Genomic DNA, 16,212 nt, shown 5'->3' with positions numbered 1-16,212 from the left:
TACAATTATAATTCAAAAAGTATTTTTTCAAAATTGACTTTTAAATTTATAAACTATAAAAAATTCTTAAATCTTGTCACGTTTTGCTCATAACAAATAATTTTGTTCACCATAAATTCTTTTCAATAATTTAATGTCAAGAAAATTATTTAAATTTTTTGACAGTAATTTTGCAAGTTCAATTTTCCGTGAATTTTGCATTTGATCGATCTAATATATTTTAAACTAATTTTTTTTCTTTTAAATTACTTAATAGCAAAAAAAAAAATTTATTTTATATTGCAAATTTTCTAAAAATTAATTATAAAAAGGAATTATTTTCATATTTGTCAACTGATAAATTTTTTAAATCTTGTTAAATATTAATGACTACAAACCCTAATTATATAATTTACTTCGAACAAATTTGTAAATATTTTAATTCAATAAAAAAAAAAATATTTTTCGTAAAAATTTGCTGATTTAAACAACACTAAAAAGCTTCAGACATTTTCGAAAATCGTTTTTTGTTCTAGCCTACGCTGATAGTTCATGGTCCGTACGTGCCTATGCTGGGATTTGGCGATGAAACTCAGAAGACATGTTTAAACGTGATTTGAACACAAATTTGATGCACTTATATTTATATACACGTAAAATGTATGTACACATATACAAGCAATCGAAAGTAAATTGAAAGCAAGCAGTATATGTTCCGCTCGAGGAAAGCTATTGATTAAAACTCAATAGAGCACAATGAAAAAAAAGTTGTTGTTGACTGTATATGAAAAATACTTCATTATAAAACAAAATTAATAAACTCTCTGAATAAAACATTTTTATAGTGCTCAGGAGATGAATAAAATAGAGATTAAATGAAAATGAAAAGTAACGCGACTGTAAGTTGTAAAAATGACAATAAAAGAGAAGAAAAAAGATATTAGAAAGAGGAAAAATAAATAAATAACGACGTGAATTGTTAGGATGAGAAAATAATGTTGTATTCCCTGGGCCCTGGAGCGCCTCGTCGCTCACCTTGTGCCTGAGAAATGGATCCTTCCAGGTAACTAGGTCGTCCGTCGGAGATCAGGGGAAACGGGAAAAAAGAGGTGGTAGCATGCGGTTATATTGAGGTGACTCGTCGGAGACGGAAAAACGATCATCGAAGTCTCGAAAATCCAAAAGATTTTTTTAACATTTTTTATCTCCGCTATTCAATAAGTTGTCATATTTACTTTCCCGGGTGGATAAGAAAGAATTTTATTTTAAGGCAGCAAAAATTCTGTTAAATCAGAAAAATGTTTCAGAGAAAAATGCTACACTGAGTGTTAGATAAGATTGTATTATGTTTCTTCAAACATATTGATGCATGTACTTTTAGTGCACTCGATATAAGAACAAAGAAAGCACATACATGCATAAAAAAAAAAATATATATATATATATATATATATATATATATATATATATATATATATATATATATATATATACTAGCTGTTACCCGCCCGCTTCGCTGGGCATTTTATAAAATTGTATTTTTAGATTTAAACTTGAAAGTTAATTAGAGTATTGTTTTGACTTTCACAAATTCTAAATTTCATCGAATTAGCATATACCTTTTATCCATGGAATTATTCCAACTAATATTCATTGTAACTTTCAATGTGCAATCATTATAATGTTTGCGTGGCTTTTTTCAAAAATGAATAATAATTGACTCGAAGAAAAAAATTTGAAATGAGAATATGGAGTCTATAGGAGCTATAACTTGGAAATCAAAAATTTTTAATGTTAACACCCACCTTCGCAAACCCCTATGACATGAGTTATCGTAAAATTTGCCCATAGACTTTTTCTATATCTCTTACAGAAGATTCCTACCAAATTTAGAGTCGATAGAAGCTATAGCTTAAAAACGGGAATTTTTCATTATTAACGCCCCCGTAATCCTCTTTGGGCTAGAATATCGTAAAATTCGTTCATAAATTATTTTTTCATCACTTACAGAAAATTCCTACAAAATTTGGAGTCTGTAAGAGTTATAGCTTATAAATTAAAAATTTTGATTGTTAATACCTACCCCCGCAACCCTCTGTAAGGTGAGATATCGTAAAATTCGTTTATAGATTATTTCTACATCTCTTATAGAAGATGCCTACCAAATTTGAAGTCGATATAAGTTATAGTTTAAAAACGGAAATTTTTCATTGTTAACGCCCCCGCAACCCCCCTTGTGGGTGGAATTTTGTGAAATCCGTTCTTAGCTGACTTGGACTCGGGGAAAAGAATATGTATACCAAATTTCAAGTCTCTAGGTCTTATAATTTCCGAGATCTCGTGTTATGTCAGTGTATTTAATTTCTTTAGGTTAACACCCCCGCAACCGTCCTTCTGGGTGGAATTTCGAAAAATCCATTCTTAGCTGACTTGGACTCGGGGAAAAGAATATGTATACCAAATTTCAAGACCGTAGGAGCAATATTTGAAAAATTTAATTTTTTTAGGTTAACACCCCCGCAACTCCCCTTGTGGGTGGAATTTCGAAAAATCCGTTCTTAGCTGACCTAGACTCGGGGAAAGGAATATGCATACCAAATTTCAAGTTTCTAGGTCTCATGGTTCCAGAGATATCGTGATGAGTGACTACATACGTGAGAATCTCTTATATATATATATAAATACCCCCTACATATTAGGATATAGACTGGGAATAAGCTTTTGCTATTTACTTACGGTAAGTTGGGTTAGGTACACACAAACGAGGTTAACGCGAAAACACATTTGCTATGCACTTGCCTGCGTAGCTTTCCTATCCTTAAATACATATACAGGTACATGTAGGACTATATACAAATATGACTTACAGTCAGTTTTAAATGGTAAATAAAGCACATGAGTGCACCAAGCAAAGGTGAAAATGAAAAAAAAAAAATGTACATGCATTCATACATTTCACTTCAAGCTTTAGAACGTCAGTTGCATAAATACTTTTACGAAAGTTATAAATAAGCGCAAAAAACATAAACTTTGGCCATTTGCCAGTAGTAAGGTGTATTTACTGCCAGCGAAAATAGACTCGGAAAATTATCACCGACCCATAAATGTGTGTTATTATCAAATTCTCCTCAACAGTGTTATTTATCATTTAAAGATGAATGAGTGTGACAACAATTTTTGAATTAAGGGTTGAAAATTTTTCTTATCAAAATAGATTTTCCCTCAAAAAATTCATTGTAAAAATTTTAGAGTAGGTAACCGTTCAGATGGAAAATGATTGATAGTCGGCATAAGTTCATTTCCGTAAAAAATTTTTCATATGATGCCGTGTATGAGAATAAAAAAAATAATTTATCACATTTTTTTATTTTTTTTAAAAATGTGTGCTTCGATTAACATATATTGCAACAAAAATTTATTTGGTAGTTGATTAATTTAAAAATCAATATCAAATATGCTCCTTAAGCCAAGTTTTATAACAAGCTGATGTACAGCAATTCGATAGTATATTAAAAATACTATATGAGCGTTAATCCTAAAGAGAGAAATTGGAATAAAACTCATTATTTTTCTTATATGGATAAATGCACACTACAACTCAGATGATTATTTCCGTCACATTTCTCCGCAACCATACCAGCCTATACCCACTTATAAAAAATTATTATTTCTTCACGATCTCGCTCATATTTTATTGAGTATAGATGATATTCTACGAAGATCAGATATCAATAAAATAAACAAAACTTGAATTTGGAGTCTTGAATCATTTTTATCAGAATAAGTAGTAGAACTACTAGACCGATGGTCGTAAATTCAGCTGAGATCTTACAAATCTAAAAAATTATCATTAAAAAAGAACAATCAAAACAAAATATCATAGAAGGCATAGAAAATGTCATAGAAGACATTACTCAAAGGTGGTGCTAGATTGAATTTGATTTACCCAGGCATTAATATTCTCACAGTCTGAAATGAGAGTTGAGATATAAAGCGAATTGAAACGACGTCAGCATTGAACTCAACAGATATACGTTGTCTAGCGTTGTGTCTACTGTCTGGATAGTCTAGACTCTAGATCTTTACTTATACATAATAGAAAATGTCGTTAATGAATATTTAAAACTCCGACACAAATCTGAGTGCTCTAGTGCTTCTACTTCAACTTCTACTTTTACCTCTATTACCACCACTACTGGTCGCTCTTCTCTCAATAATTTACATTCATAAACATTAATGCGGTAGTTAGCAATTCTGACCAGGCAATAGATTATTCATTATTGTACTAAAATATTTAAAATTTGAATTTATATCTGCGAATCCTCATACCTGTAACACTGGCCAATGGTTTGGTTGTCCAACAGAGATATTGAAATTCTGAAATAGATTACAACACATATAATACAACAAACAATATACAATTTACGTCTCTACATGTATATCCATCTCCGAACCCCGGAACAACTTGGTCATTACATGCACTAATGCATCCTCTCTCAGTGCAGACAGAGAAGGAGAAATGTGATGTGCAAGCACCACCATCGAATTTGAAATTACGTGTCGACGCTTCATTACGATCAGTCTCATCTACGATCAGACATGGGAATCGGACGACTATGTCGATTCGCTCACTGTGATGTGATATCATTCATTGATCTGGCGTACGCTTCACCGGATATCGATTAGATATAGAATTGAGTAGAATAGCGAATCTTCCATCCAGAGTTGTATCGTTATAAATCACCTGGATCGAGTTATGCAGCATTATTGGAACTACCAGCTGACCGAGTGTACCCGCTTACAAATTCCTATTAATATTGACCCAGAATTGCGTGAATAATCAAACTGAAACGAATATAGACAATTTGATATTATTTTGTTCAAACTTTGATGCTTGTAGTCAATAAAATATAATTGATATGACGATTTTGATTGTCGATGTGATAAAGTTCCACGAGTAGTTAACTCCTATCGAGTTAAGAATAATTACGGCTGTTAAAATTCTTGATACAAGTAGAGCCATTAGAATAAATTTTAGTGGTGTATGGATATACATTAATGATGATAGGACAACACCAGAGGAACAAGTCAAGGAGATGCTTGAGATATTACGACATTTAATTTGTGGCAGCACGAGAATTCAAGACGTATGTTCAACTACCCTGTGGGAAGCTTATTAATGCGTCAAGTGATGCACTGCTCTTCTCAAGTTCCTTTTACTACATTGCCGAAAGATTAATTTACGCGTGTATTTCATTATTGCGTGTAATTATTTAATCCAGTGCTTACTGCTTTAATTTATTTTTATTGTACGAGATACCTGAGATGAAATTGAGAAATAGAGATCAGGTTTTTTTTCTTAGATAGATTTCTGACATTAAAACGAACATTTTAAGCTTTTGATAAAGTGTTTATCTCCAAAATTCGATTTTTCAAAGTCAAAAAGCCGATTTTGCTTTGAAGACCGATATGTCGGAAATTGATTAATCTACAGACCTTGCGAAAGCTTCAAAATTTACTATACTATTTTTACAATTTTTACAATGATTTTGCAATTTTTTTTTTTTTTGGCTCTGAGAAATCTACTTTAATTTCGGCTATCGAATGGCCTTATTTTATTAATATTATTGACATTGTTATTAATTGACGTTTTAATAAGCTTACCAATAAGTAGTTCTATCAAAACTCGATACAGCGCCTCTTCTGAAGAGCGTTTTCTCTTCTGAAGAGATTTTTTAAAAATAAACCCACGTAGTCTCTATCAGTAGGCACATGAGAGCTTTGAAATTGACAGGTTTCCACATAAGATCACTGGGGTTTATATAATACATGTGTATGATATGCTATACATGAAACATATATGTAATATATGTTCATATAAATAGAGTAAAAATCAAGTGTGCTAAATGTGAATTACGTTTGTTGAAATGATGTCTCTGGGCAAGCTCAAAGAGACGGATCAGCAATGCACAAATAACACCAATTGCGCGATTTTTTTCTCTTCAAAATTTTTCCTGTCCGAGTGGATCCCGCGCTTGGATTTATTTGTTTTGCTTTCATTCACAATAACCATTTACTGTTATTGCGAAGAGAGATTTTATCTGATATGTTGGTTCTGTATAACTCAAGGATAAGCTTTTTCTATTTTTGGCTATCGAATGAAAACAGTTAATTTGGTAAAACACATCTCGTATATTATTTATTTATTCATAAACTCTAAAAAGAGAAGTGTATCAAATGAAACGAAAAAAATGAATATACAGCTATTTATATTTAAACTAAAAAATATCTCTGGCATTTCCTTTACGTGCTCGTGTTTCCGCAAGCTTTTTTTATTTACCTCAAAGAAAAAGTTCACGTGATTCGAATACATAAGCTAAACTAATCCACGACAATTTTCAATACTACACAGGGTAAGCCGTCACTTGAAACTTGCTTTCTATCCCGCCACAAACTCTATATGTATAGTTCATTATGTATTATATATCATAAAACTCTATGAATAGTACACAAGAACAAGTTACTTTTACACATGATAATTTCAAGTATACTCCAATTTATTTGATTTTATTATGCAAATTTACGGATGCATGCACAGTGCTCCCTGCGCTGAATAGTCTTCAAAGTTAATGACTGTTTGATTAAGTGTTTACTTTTTTTTTTTTTTTTTTTTCATTTACCTTAATAAATGATTGCGCATTTTGATCAGGTACAAAAGACTGTTTTTAAGGAATTAGTTTCCTAATGAATTCTATAAATCACCTGACTTCTAAGCCGATTTCTTTCAGCTCTTTTTACCGCTTTGTCATCATTAGTTTCTTCTACACTAAACTTAACTATAAATACGCTTTTTGAATTTAAATATATATTCCACTACTACTACTACTACTACTACCATCCACTATCTACTATCAATACCTTCTTCTAAATTTAAACTATCGACGAGCATCTTTCGAATTAATTCCCAAGTTATGCTGACGCATTCACTTTACTTGAAACTTTTACCACAATAAATTTTACTTTTCTTACAATTTCTGATCACATTTAAACCAACTCTTTTAGTTTCACTAAACTTAATCAATTATGCAAAAAGTATATTTCAATGTTATCTGATGGATTTAATCAACTTAATTATAGCAGAATTTTAATATTAATTAAACAGTCCGCGGTTTGGTAAAATTTTATTAAGCGATTCAGCTTTTTTAATTTTAATTATTTAGATTTTCAAATAATAATAATAACTACCTAGAAGTTACTTAACATAAAACAGTGGGCAGATAGAAACTTTATTAATCTACCACCTACCTCGTCACCTAGTCAGTAATAATCCCGTATAATTTAATTATTATATGATAATGATAACTGATAACTATTGATCCAATTGAAAAGGACTCATGCCCCGGCTTGGCTATTCATCAAATGGCAATGAGGTTCAATGCACATTAACATCCAACCCTTTTAACATCAACTATCATCAGACACCTATAATATCTGCAAGAGAAAATTACTCGTTCAGGATAAAAGGATGTAATTCTACAAAATCACTGATACGAATATCTATATTCTATATCAATAAAACATAAGTGCTATTTATTGGTATTCAGATTAATCGAAAATGGATAAGCCGATTTGCGTATTTTTTAATTTTTTTAATGATGTGAATTAAGCTTATATGCTTAAAAGAATTAAAAAATTAATAAGTTTGGAAAATATTTAATATTCTATTCTCTAAAATTTTCGTATCAATTTGATCATTAGTTATGATCAAAAAATGAATGTACTGAAATTATTTATTTCATTTTTTATAGCCCTAAAAACGTTTTCAAGAAAAAATAATTTTTTACAATTACGACCAAAAGTCGAAAAATTCTGTTGAACTACAAAAATTATTATTTTGTATTTTTATTTTCAATTGAAAAAAAATTTTTTATTATTTTGAAGAAAATTTGGGATAATAGTCCCGTTCAAGAATTAATTCCAGCCTATTTTAAACTTTTACTTATTGACGATACTCAATTTTATGATTTGATAAAAAAAAAAAAAATGTCACTGATCAACTCTCTAAAATTTAGACAGCATAACATTTGCCAAATCAGCTTGTAATATAAATAAAAGTATACACTAAATTTGTTATTAATTCAACCTAATAGTACGCGTATTAAATTTAAAATCGACTAAAGTACGTGAAATCAGTAAATATCAGTGTAGCACATCTGTTATTTTTAAAAATATGCCAAAAATCTAACGAACTAAGTTATAAGCCATTATGGTTCGTTAAACGGTTGTATTCGAAGTTTGATTATGAATTGTTGTTTCTTAAGGTAGGGCCGCAGAATAATTCTACAAGTCAGCATACAATTACTTAATCAGACAACAAAGCAAACAAGAAATTACCAAGTTGGTTGTGGCATTACCGGGCCGGCAAAGGATAAAGATAGCGATGTTGGCTTTGTTGAAAGTTTTCTCTTTATAAACCTAATGTTTAATTTATTAATGATGGAATTTTAAAAACTAACAACTTGTTAGTGACCTAGAGCAGATTTACACTGTCAGGTTTACACTGTAGTACAGAAGAATGAATCAGAAAAAGAACTTTACCGAATGAAATAATAACACGTGCAAAGTTGTACTACTAGTGTTGATTGTGGCTATACATTACCTCAAGATAGACATAGGTATAAGGTAAAGGTAAAGCCAGAGTAGAGGTTGAGGTCAATTCAAATTAGTTTTAATCACGTGTTGGAGTAAACTTTTAACAATTTAACATTGCAAACTTTACACTGTGCGCTTATTCATCATTAAATTGATACACTTTCTTTCCGTGGGCGTTCTTTTCAAGTTTTAGTTGATGAGAATCGGATAATAGAGGTGGAAGTGGTAGATCTCTCTTAAGTATCGTTGTCAGACCATAGATTGCTTCGTACTACTTGCCAGTCAAGTTGAGACAACACTTCAGTTTAAACACTCGGGGCTAAGTGCGGAGCAAGATACAAACTTTTCTTTAGTTCTATTTCTTCGCTCCATGTTTCTTGGGCGTACCATATAATTTTGGCTGTTTAAAAACATTAAAACTTCGTTAGTAACATTGTTTATATGTATTTTTTCCCACATCTTATTTAAAACTCCATTATCATTTAGCATCAAAAACTTTGTAATTGGGGCTGGAAATTTTTTTATCACATTCCCGATTACAGTTTTCAAAATTTCGTTTTATAATAGTGACTAAAAGTACAGTTATTACCACTTTTCTTGTAAAACGTGGGCGTAAAAAGTTGTATAATCTTAAGAGGGGATCGGAAGCCAACAAGCCTCTCGACTTTTTGCTTCCTCTTAAATTTTTTACGAGTCTCTGGCAGGCTCGTCAAACTTTTTTTCGGCACCTAACTCCGGTAGAAACATCGCGACTTGAATAAAGAATAATAAGGGGGAAAAAATTAAGCCGAGTTAAAGCGGAAATAGAGAAAAAGAATTTGAATCCCAAGATGTGATCCCCAGGCAAAATAAGAAAAACCTCTGGAGTAATTGATACCGGTATCGATCATACCAATTCTTCTTCTTTTCTATATTTAATTTTCTTTCTTTCATTAACTTGCGGTAAGTCTGCTTCTATTTTTCTTACTTTCCGGCACTCTTTACCCCTCCACCTCTTGATCCATCAGCCATCCTCAAACTCTTAACCATCTCATTTTTTCTTATTTATTTTCTCTCAAAAATTTTTCTCTATGATGACTTTTAAACACAATTCTATTCAATTTCACTGAAAACCTTCCAGCTAAACTTTAAAACTACCTTTCAAAATATCCTTATAACTTTTATAACTTATGACACATCAAACAACCAACTAGCCAGTACCGAGATGGAGAGATTCGAGCCAACTAAAATCCACCAGTTAAAATACCATTCCAATGAAATTTAAAGACACTTTAGGTTATAATTATTGAACTATATCTGGACGGGTAACTTGAGCGACGAAATTCAATACAGTGTTTTCCGCGTATACAATAATAATTACCGCTAGAGATGTTGCTTTACATATAAACTCAGAGAAGCATAGACCAGTTTGTTGGAATTTATCTACAATATTTTGAATTTACAGGGTTTCCAATTAATCTCAAACAAATATTAAATATTTTTAGAACTCTATCCGGGGTAATCATATTTTCTTAAAATTTATGGTAGTTTTAATTATTTAATGAATTACATTCATTTAAGATAAAAATCGTTCCGGAAAAATGTAATCAGGAGGTCCAGGTTTGATTCTCGACTTGGTCAGAATAAGGAACATTTGTGTCGGGCGTATTTATATGGTGGATTGATTTTTTTTTTTTTTTGTTAAATTTAGAAACATCGGAAAAGTTTTGACCTAAATGAATGCCTTTCCAAGGCTTTCCATGCTTTTTAGCGATAGTTAATTCGTGACGATAAGTTTTCGAGGTGATTCTGAATAGATTCAAATTTCGTGCTAGATAAAATTTTTTTTGTACATTATTGAATCAAAGTTTTTTTTTTTTTTTTTTAATTAATTACTAATTCGCAGTTTTCAGCAGTCAAACAGTGACTACAGGTTGATGATAATAATAATAATAATAATAATAAAAACAATAAAAAAAAATTTATAGAATATCCGAGTTATTAAATCGTGTCAATTGACAAGAGTAGAGTGAAAGAATAATCGATTGTCCTCATCCACATTCAGATCCTCATTCTTCTCATCCACAATCACTTTTTGCTCCTATCCTAGTACGCTATATTTTTCTGTCCGGGTCGAACGGAGGGTTGCCTGTTGCTCTAGTTTATCAGGTCAGTACCTATCTTCCTATACAACCCGCCAACATCCGGTCTTTACGATAAATATAAAATACTCATGCAATTTCCCATCGCCACTCATTGATTTATCCCTAAGCGATTAACGCCCACTTCCATTCCTCGCTAAATTAACCCGTTTAATAGCACAAACGTATCCCAAACTAATTTATCTAGTATTTATGTATTCAAATTCTTCTCTAACCTCCATCCTTGATGGAGGTTACTCCAACCTCCAACTTGACATCTAATATAAGCCTGTTACTCAAATTTGGCTTGGTCGCTCAAAAGGTCGGGGAGGAACAACAAAAACACGGAATAAAAATAAGGCCAGTGCAACAGTTGGGCATGCTAAAAAATCACTTCAGCTTTTTCTTCTAGTTTATCTCAAACTTTTTTATCCTCTGATAGAAATTTTCAATTTAAAAATTTTTTTTCCGTTTTGCTTTTTTTATTAATTAAATAGAATTTTTTTTATTTTTATTTTTTGTCAGAAGTGTCGTCTTTTAAAAAACCGCACCCCTCGTTGCCTCTCAGCACATGAATGACTCTCGAGATTGTTATTTTATCCCAGGGAAAAGGACCTCGGTGGTGCGTCGGTTCGCCAGCTCAACCAGTCCCCGATCAATACTCACCTGGTCCTCTAGCTTGCACAAGTAGACTACTGGTTACTCTCTTTAACGCCGCAAAGGTCACCATATTGTCATTTTTATCGTCACCATACATTTTTTTTAAGGATCAAAAGTTGGATTTTATTTTTCACAAAGTAGCCTTTAAATAAATTTTATGTTCTTCGTATACACACTTAGACATAATAAATAGAAAAAAAAATATCCTTAAAATTTCTTAACGTCACATTTGCTTCTGCCAACAAACTCCACAATCTAGAACAAAATAAATTTGTTAATTAAACTCGACTATAAGTAATAAAAATAAAAGTAAAAGAAAAATTTATTACAAGGTAGATAGTTTGTACCGATAAAATGTTTGTACCGCATTGTGAATAAAAGCGGCAGCTTTATAAGCCAGAGAAGAGTTTTAACTTGTTCTTTTTTAAAAAACTACCTATCATGTCTTTTATTGCATCTTAAGTGATTGAAGTAGCTATCAGACATATGTGCGCAGAGAAGATAACAGCTTTTAGTTCTATCAATAAATAAATAAATAATCGATAAAGCAAAACCTTTTCTACTTAGGAGTCCTCGAATAGTATTTAATAATGCAGTTCGATTTTACAGAGACAAAATTTACTCTTTTGTTCACCAAGATAAACATTTCATTTAATAACGATAATAAAAATAATAATAATAATAATAATAATCATACTAGTAGTGGTAGCTGTAGAACATTGTTCATTTTATCGGGAATCGTTTTACAGATTGATATAATATAATAAGTGCTTCTGAATGCCCGGAGAGCATTTATAATAACAATAACAATAACTATAACTATAACGGTGAAGAGACAATAGAAAAGAGTATATTGATTGAATATAATTTTACGCTTTATTAAACAATTTACTGCCACTAATTCTCTATTACATTTTTAATGAAATTTAACCCTTAATAATTAATAAATCAGCTTTTATTGTATACAATTATTTTATAATGATAATTATTATTTTACAGTATAATCACTTTAATAGATTATGGCATTAAACTTGTGGGTAAATAATGATTGATGAGAGTCGCAATAGTACGTGTGGGAAATGTTTTAGTGGAAGTTTCTATCTGAATGATCACTGAAACGTGTTTTCCAGAGAGTGGAATGAGAAGCAAGCAAATAAGGGCTTATATGTTCAAAAACCAATTGACCTTTGTCATTTGGTCTTAACCAAAAAGTCTCTTGGGAGTATGTGGAGATAAGGAGGGTCGAGCGTCTAGCTAAATAGGAACGATTGAGAAAAAGTGCACATTCTTGGTCTTACACATAAAATTTTTTTATTTTTACCCGAAAACTTGATTGCCAATATAACAGTTATTCTTCTTTTAAAGAAATAAATGAAAGTAGAGTTGTTTTTTTATTTTTTTAAAGAACAAAAAAGTCTAACTAAACTTTTGAGTGTCCAATTTTTTTAGTCAAGTCTTTACCTGTATTGATCGACGATAACATAAAAAAAATCGATAGTATGTTGTAGGAATTGTTTTCTGTATGTAAATATTCCTTTTCTTAAAGTTTATTTTATTTTATTCCTCTAATTCGTTTTTTTATCCTCTCGTAAGTAGGATCGAGGTATTCTACGGTTTTTGTAAAGCCTGAGGGAGAATAGCTCTGAATTCCTTAGAATGAGGATAGGAATATCTTGGCAAGCCACGAATGACATATCGACTCAATAATCGAATATCGAGACAGTGAATCCAATTTTGCTAAAGCACACCTAACTGTCTATATCTATAGATAATGTACATTCTCTGTTTTATTTCCCCTTTTTTCTCTTAGTATCACTTCTATCTCCCAGATATTGCCATGAAATTTACCTCTCTGAGATATATCGGAGCGAGCTAAAGAAGATTGATGCGTACATGAGAAGTGTGTAAATAAAATATAGAAAGGATTGTTCATGCTTTAATGCTCGGTCGATGACAAATGACTTTGAAGTTTATTGACTTTATTTTATACCGGCACATATACTTCTATACCATGTGGATGTTTTTTTTTAATACACCATCTATTTTTCAAGCCGGTTGTAAAAATTTATTTATGTACTTTTTACTGCGTATGCCCTTTTAATATTACACAGTGGCAATTTTTTAATCATTAATGGCAGTTCAAACAACTTATAAGCACAAATATAAACAAAGGAAATATTTATGAATAGTGTCGTTTAAAAATAGAACAAAATTAACTTCCAATTATTATCTGCATGATTACGAGAATTAGTAAATTTTGTTTCCAGTGTATTTATATAATAAATTGAGTTTTTTAGATAGATTCTAATTTTGTACTCGATAAAATTTGTCTATTTATTTATTTTGTTCAATAAATGTGAATGTATTTAAATGTCAAATATTGACAGGATGATTTAAAAAAAATCATTTAAGAAAAATTTTGTGACGGACATATCTAGATTATAAAATGGATTTTAATAGGAAAGTTTGATACCATCAGAAAGGTTGTTACCTGAAGTTATGTCTTTTCACGATTTTATATTTTTTTCGGTGATAATTTATTATCTACATAATTATGAAAGTAAGAAAAATTTTTATTATTTTTTTTTTCACAATTTATTATTTTTGAATTCTAGACAGTAATAACATTCAATTATTTATACAAAAATTATTTTTGACTTTAAAAATGCACGACTTTTTTTAATTTTGCAATCATTAAATTTTTATTTCAACATCTGACCTTTCCGTTTATATTTTAAATTTAATTTCAAAAGTTCAAATTTAATATTCATGAAAAACCACTCAACATCAACGTACATATTCCATGATTAGTTTTTCAATTTATTTTTTTTTTTTTTCCAAACTAAAAATCACGATTTAGAACGAAACATAATAATTCACCCTCTGGATATTATTCAAAATGATTATAACGGCAATCCACGATAATTCTCTGATAAATCTAAACATATATAGAGAGAATAGCGATTGATAAGTGTGCAACAATAACATCTGCGATAACAGATAATAAGTATTGCTATGTATTTTACGAATATTCATTAATATAATTAACGAAATGTGAGCTATTATTTCGATCGTTTCTCGACATGAGTATCACACATACCGAACAATATGAGTATAATTACCAGGGATTTAATATTAAAATAACCCTTGAAATTCTATTAATCCAATCCTTTTATCATTTGAAATACCGTATGATAATGAATTAACGCCATCAATTATTAAATTCGACATTCAAAAAATTTTTTCACAATTCCCAACTAATTAAGGTGAATTATAAATTTAAAACTTTGAGCGAAGCTGACATTGTTGAATAATAAATTTTTTTGTAGAACTTCTAAATTAGCTTCAACAAGATTCTATTAACTATTTATTATTAAAACTCATTAAATTAAATAACATTGTTGCATCTAGCCTTGGCATGGGTATCTATTGTTTACCTAAAGCTCGATTGACATCATAATATATGTTATCAAGTTTTAGCAGGCCTTGGACGTATATTATATGCTACACCACACTGAAATATCTATATCAACACGACATAAAGAATCAATAGATAGATCCAATAAATAAATAACCTATACTTCGTTATTCATATAAAATTTCTGGTTGCGTGTGAGTTTCACACGTGGCATGTTAATGAATACGCATCTTTCAATCGCTACTCTATATTTTATGTACCAACCAATAAGCGAAGGTTTCTATCGTGTTCGGTATTACAAATATAAAAATCATGTACAAGAATCACAAATTCAAACATTAAATATGTACACTAAATATAGCCCTATTTGTAGTTACCCCCCCCCCCCCGGCGTACTGCTATAATAGGCAGACTCATTCATGTATATATAGTATATAGTATATAACAATCGCGATAATGTTAGTTGACATTACCGGGGCAACTCTTCTCGTTATGTCAAATTACAACATGACATGTTCGTTGTCAACGCAAACCGTGGCACACAACTAGTAGACCAAGTCTAGAAACCATTATACTGTGTAAAGTGTAAAAATCGATCGCTCACATTCCAAAAGTCTATTGTGTACTTAATATTTAATTAATGTGTCGCTGAAAGATTTAACAATTGTCTTCGTACTTAAAAAGTAACGTGTCTGAAATACTACCGATAAATGTCTCAAGAATTTGGAAAATTTCAGTTAATCAGATTGTCAGTAATGTCTTGTGGAATTTTGTTAATTCATTTTTTTTTTATTGATACTGATTTTTTCTCCGGGTGAGCAAAAAAAATAATATAAGAAATTATGTCATGAAGATGAAGGGATAAAAAAAAGATCTGTTTTGACAGAGAAAATTTTTTAATCTATTTGTAAGACCAAAAATAATTTTGATGTTATTTATTGTTATATGATCTAACTTATTTAAAACTTTCGGAAAAATTGTATTTTTGTCAATGATGTCATTAATTGCTAACTTGTTTAAAAAATTATCAATATTTTTTTTTCTAATTGTTAATTTTCAACAAAATTGTTAACTTTTTTCAAATCATTATAAATTCTTTAAAAAAAAATTAGTATTAGTTTCTTATTTCTAATTTTCTTCAAGAATCGATAGTATTTTTTTTTTCATTAAATGTTAACTTTTGAAAAATTAAAGAGAATGAATTAGACTAATTAGACATTAGACAATGATCAAAAATACTTTTCCAAGTACAGTCAATTACTTTTCAAAAACATATTGTTATAATTTTCAAATCTTCATGCATTTTCGAAAATGATATTTTTTTTTTTTATAAATCAAATCTAATTACAAATCCAATTTACTGACATTTCCTATAAAATTTCA

The 16,212-nt window shown here is 30.2% G+C and overlaps 1 protein-coding gene across 4 annotated transcripts in view; it reads left to right on the top strand.

Moving 5' to 3' along the window:
* Window positions 1-16,212, top strand: part of LOC141530472 (uncharacterized) — a 46,530-nt gene that overhangs the window by 12,529 nt on the left and 17,789 nt on the right. The window contains exon 2 of one of the 4 annotated variants that reach the window (XM_074247586.1): window positions 516-639. The exons of 1 other annotated variant lie outside the window; for it this stretch is intronic. The gene's annotated coding sequence lies outside the window, so the exon portion shown is untranslated. Of the gene's footprint in view, window positions 1-515; window positions 640-15,288; window positions 15,644-16,212 lie in introns of those variants that run through there. 2 more of the 4 variants (XM_074247590.1, XM_074247589.1) reach the window with 2 other exon arrangements.

This window comes from Cotesia typhae, unplaced genomic scaffold, assembly GCF_013202065.1.
Source record: "Cotesia typhae breed Kobodo isofemale line unplaced genomic scaffold, CoteBio_Ctyphae contig_5, whole genome shotgun sequence".
In the NCBI taxonomy this organism is placed as follows: domain Eukaryota; kingdom Metazoa; phylum Arthropoda; class Insecta; order Hymenoptera; family Braconidae; genus Cotesia; species Cotesia typhae.
The sequence above is the reverse complement of the archived record's forward strand: the minus strand, read 5'-3'. Positions and strand labels throughout refer to the sequence as shown.